General features: G+C 43.4%; 1 pseudogene; it reads right to left on the bottom strand.

Annotated features, from left to right (window-relative positions):
• Positions 1 to 1936: 1936 nt before the first annotated feature.
• Positions 1937 to 5297, bottom strand: part of LOC101355961 (regulator of G-protein signaling 9-like) — a 32064-nt pseudogene continuing 28703 nt past the window's right edge.

Genomic DNA, 5297 nt, shown 5'->3' with positions numbered 1-5297 from the left:
CACCTCTCTAACCTCATCTTGTACCACAGCCTTCTTGCTCACCAGGCTCCATTCACCTAGTCTTTCGGTTCATTCTGAATGATTTCCCACCCCTGGGCCTTCACTCCCTCTGCCTGGAAAGCTCTCCCTGCCTAGCCCACATTCTTAGTATGGCTAACTATTTCTTACCTCCTCAGAGAAGTCGCCTTAATCTATACTCCTCCCCAAATCTTCCCTATCACAACATTGTATTCATTTCCTTTCTAACACATTCTACAGGTTTTATCACACATGTGTTTGTGTTGTTGAGTGCAACAATGACCTTATTCTTCATCCTTCCTTGTATCCATGTCCTTTGCCACATGACTTTGCAATTTCTCTCACTAAAGAGATGGAGGCCATTTCCCCACCCCTTAAAGCTAGGCTGCCTTTGTGACTTTTTTGGCCAATAAAATGAGATGGAAGAGACATGTTCTAAGCCTAGACCTCAAGAAGCCTTATGTGTTTCCACTTGCTCCCTTGCAGTTCTGCCGTTGCCATGGAATTATGACCAGACCAGCCTGTTGGAGGATGACAGACACATGAAACACGATAGAATCATCTCACTCATCTCAGTCTAGGCTGCTGTAGATCAACCAGCAGGAGCCAACCCACAGACATGTGAGTGAGCCCAGCCCAGATCAACAGAGCCTTCTAGATGACCCTATATGCATGAGCAACAAACACTTGTTGTATGCCATTGTGATTTCATGTTTTATTTTGTTATACAGGAGCAGCTAACTGATACAGTTTGCTGAATTATCTGTTGTAGGTCCTAGACTATAAGCTCCACAAGGACAGGGACCATGTCTGTTTTATTCACCAATGCCTGGCATGTGGTAGGTGCTCAATAAATGTGCTCAATGAATGAGTCTTCCAGCTGTGCAAGGCTGGTCTTTTGCTCACTTTCTTGTTCTACCTCCATACATAGTTTTATGGCGTAAGCCTAACTTTGAGAATGACTCTCTGGGTCTCCCAGAATTAAAGTTTGTACTGTCCTCTCCCTCCACCCCTGACCATTGGGATAGCCCTGGGCTATAGCTGCAGAAGAGGGAAACACCAGGATCTAGGAAACATCCAAGAGAGTATTATCTTTGAGTTTGACTCATTTTGAAAATTTCACAGATGTCTACCATTCCTCTTCCTAAGAATGAAGACATCAGTGCCTTTGTTCTTGAGTCTAAAAGTTGCTCCTCAGAGGGCCATTTATCTTGACTACTCTGGAGGTCTCAGGCCTGAATCCTTCATTCCTACCAGCTATTTATTCCCCCAGTATGTATAAAGGGGAAGGGAGGCAAGAAGGAAGGAGAGAGCCCACCAACCCTCAAGTAAATGTGGATGAAAACAAGCTCAACAGGAGAAATGTCTTAGCAGGTGTAACAGGGGAGATCAGAGAAAGCCCAACTACAGGGAAGCCCTGTATCTAGCCCCTTGGAGGGATCTCAAAGACCATTTTAGAAACAGAGTCTAAATTGGAAGCATGGAATGAAGAGCTTCATAAAATTATTCTAAACAAACATGCCTAAAAGAGCAGTACCTTGAGGCTGAGGAGACGCCTTCACTTTAATTTCCCCAAATCAAATGCTGGTACCTAAACCAGCCTGTTTCCCCTATTATTCTCACTACGAGAACTCCCTAAGGTAAGATAGGCTGTCACACAGCAACAGAGCCAGGTGACACCCCCTTTCCATCATTGACCAACCCCATCCCTTAGTGAGTTGAAGTGGGAGAACCAGCTCAAGTTGCTATGGTATTGGGAAGGTGACTCAATACAGGATGTCAGGGGAATATAGGATGAATCTGATGACTTCACTGCCCCACTAGTGGGGAATAGGGAATGGACTCTCCAAGACTCTGACCCTACCTTTCTTTGTTTGCCTCTACCATGCGCCTGCCCCCTACCCCTGGGACTGTAGATTTATTTAGGAGGCAGCTCCCTTTTGAGTTGGCTCCTACGATCCAGCTTGCTCATGACCTGGGTGATGTCCACGGTGTTGGCTGCTTCTCACGCCTTGGCTTCTTCTTCCAGCTGCCTCAGGATGACGGGGCTTGGGCTGGAGTGGAGGTAGCGCCGCATAAATGGGAGGCTCGAGCTTTTCTTGGTGGTTTCCTGAGGTTCAATAGCCTTGGCCAGCATTTCCTTATAGATTGGAGATTTTAAGTAGCGAGCATAAGAATCCTTCTTCATGAGCATGTAGATGTGGGTTTGGGCAGCATCCAGCACGTAGCGGTGGGGATGCCTCAGCCCCTTGACCGTGATGTCCATGGTCTTGCCGTCTATGTTTATCTATCACCTCGCCCCTGGGGCCGGGAATAACTTGTAAATCTCTTCCGCCTTCTCCTTGACCTTGGACTGATCTCCGTACTTCAGGTCCTCACAGGCTTCCCAGAATCCCAGATTCTCCCTGCTGAATTCTTTCTTGAAAAAGTACTGGAAACTCTGACGGCCCTTGGGGTCTCCGATCAATTCGCTGAAATTGAAGGCCCATCATTCCACTCACATCTTGGTTGGGATTTCCACCAATTTTGCATTTAAATCCCAGAACTGGGTGACATCTGTTATCCAGGGATTGCTGGGGAGGCAGCCTGACATGATGGCATCATTGGAAGAAAACTGCTCACTGTACTTGACAATCCCTCCAAGGGACACCGAAGACTTCACCATCACCTCATCAAGGCCTGTTGGTAATACATGATTTCTTTTTTCACAGCTGTGATCGTTTGTTTAGGGCATGGGTGGACCAGCCACTATGCCTTCTCCTGGCAATCCAGGGCATACCTGTCTGCTTTGTTCCTTTCCTTTCCAGCCCTGTACTGCTCTTTGGCCTGCATAATGACAAAGTCACACTTGTAGTTAATCTTTTTGTTCAAGAAATTGTAATTTTCCTTTTAATATTCTTCTAAAATCCCTTTCTTCTTGATATTTCGCTTGGCTAGATAGATGGCATAGTCTGCATCTTCAGCTGGCCACTGCTGCGTGGGCCAGAAATAGGGCATCTGAAATCAGTAGAGGCTGCCATCAGGCTTGAGAACAAGATTCTTGGGGTCTTGCAGGGGATAAATGTAGCCATACTTGACAATAAAGTTGCCCAAGTTCTGGGCCTCCAGATTGGAGATCCACATCCAATCGATGATCCACTGTAGAACATCACTTCCTTTTGAGACTGAGGCAGCTCAGCTTCTTGTGTCCCTTGTCTCTTCAGCTTCTGCTTCCTGTGGCCTCTCGGCCCTCGGCCCCATGCCCACATCTGTCCCGCTGAGGAAAGCGTTCCAAAGCTCAGTAGCTCCACCGGTAAGTGCCCAGAGGCACCCCTCTCTGCCAGCAAGCCTCCTGCACACAGGCATTCAGCTCTCTGGCTCCGTGGGTTGGCTCCAGCACCGTCTTTCACTGGTCCCCTGGTTCTGCTGCTTTTGGTTCTCTGCTGCTGCTGCTTCTCTGCTGCTGTAGGTTCTCTGCTGCTGCTGCTCGTCCTCTGTCACTGCCATACGTCTATCCATTCACAGTTTTAAAACTGCTTCCACGTTTTAGGTATCTGTTAGAGTGGCACCCCACTCTTTCGGTACCAAATTCTGTCTTAGTCATCTAGTGCTGTCATAACAGAAATACCACAAGTGGATTGTTTTAATGAAGAGAAGTTTATTTCCTTACAGTAAAGTAGGCTATAAGTCCAAATTCAAGGTGTCAGCTCCAGGGGAAGGCTTTCTCTCTCTCGGCCTTCTCATCAGTGTTCCCCAAGACTAGGAGCTTCTTTGCACAGGGACCCCGGTCCAAAGGCCGCACTCTGCTCCTGACACCGCTTTCTTGATGGTATGAGGTCCCCTAGCCTATTGTTTTTTTGGGAACCCTTTAACATCCCTAGAGCAGTAACTTATTACAAAGAATGTACCTAGTCTTTAAAGAATACAGAGCGTTGGTGTACTTTTCACTAGTGTTTATGATTGATGGGCAATGTTTGAGGAGGCAAAATATTACAGGTATCAAAGATTTAAGATTGTGAAAAGACAAAAAGAAGAGGTCAGTCGTGTGTAAAGAGGAGAGTTATTAATATTGCACATTCAAATGAAGGACTATCTTTAGAGCATTTTTATGTCACTGAGATTCAAACGCACCTCTAGTCGTAACAGTTAGAAATAAATGAGCCATAGTATATCACAGAGCTCATTCTATGTATGCCACATTCACCTCAATTTTCCTGGGAGCGGATGTAGGGATGATCTTAACCAGAAGGTCCAGAAGAATACTCCATTTCAGAATTCATGACACTTATTATAATTTGAAAAAAAGAAACAAAACAGATACCAATAACAGATGGTCTAAAAGTTGCTGTGCACACTTTATGTACAACCCCGCTAAACACTAGGGTATAACTTAAACGATAAAAAAGGAGAAAAGTAAAATATTAAAGCCAGAAATCAGATAATTTTTTATGACTATCTTATTTCAGATCTCCATTTGCTTATCTAAAAGTCAATGTGGACGTTAACATGGTACATTCTAAATTATTTGGTAATTTCAATATAAGGTAGATTTAATTTTGTGAAATATATTTTTTTTGCTACGCCAAAGATCACCTATTTTATCTTATGGCACACATCTTTTATCAAATTTTGTATCTGTTATCACTGTTTTATACTTTAGTTCTAAACCTCCACATACTGCCAGTCTAAATCACATTTTTAATTTCCCTTAATTCAGAATCACGATTACATATTTACTACTGAACTTAAGCAATCTGCATGCAGCTAAAAAATCCAATTTAGATCTTGTATACTTGATATTTATATAGCTACTAATTGTGCAATAAGGATTTTTCTCATAACCCTGATTTTTCTCATACTCACTGGAGCTAAGCAGGGATTTTTGCTTTCCTGAGGCTTCAGTAACTCTATGCCTGTCAGATAAACTTCACAATCAAAGTCTTTTCTTTAGGAACCAAGACTTCTTTGTTCCTAGAACAAGTCATTGACTTAGCCTGACACCACAATCAGAAATACCATTTTATAATCTTCTTGATAAAAATGCCCAAGAACCTATTTCTTTGTTTAAAAAAAAAAAAAAAGGTAAGCTAGAATGAAGGGTTTGTGGGAAGAAAGTGAACTAAGAATCTGGAATTAAGGATTGGGTTAGAATGCCAAAAATGGGTAGGAAGTTGAAGATAACTAGATCACCTACCCTAGGGGGAAAAATGTACCTAAAACTGTTCTAGGAATAAAAAAATAAGTTTCTAGAGCATTAGCTTTCTACCTATTTGATCAATTCTTTTTGCTTTCTCTGTGAA

Source organism: Trichechus manatus, unplaced genomic scaffold, assembly GCF_000243295.1.
Source record: "Trichechus manatus latirostris isolate Lorelei unplaced genomic scaffold, TriManLat1.0 scaffold00056, whole genome shotgun sequence".
In the NCBI taxonomy this organism is placed as follows: Eukaryota; Metazoa; Chordata; class Mammalia; order Sirenia; family Trichechidae; genus Trichechus; species Trichechus manatus.
The sequence above is the reverse complement of the archived record's forward strand: the minus strand, read 5'-3'. Positions and strand labels throughout refer to the sequence as shown.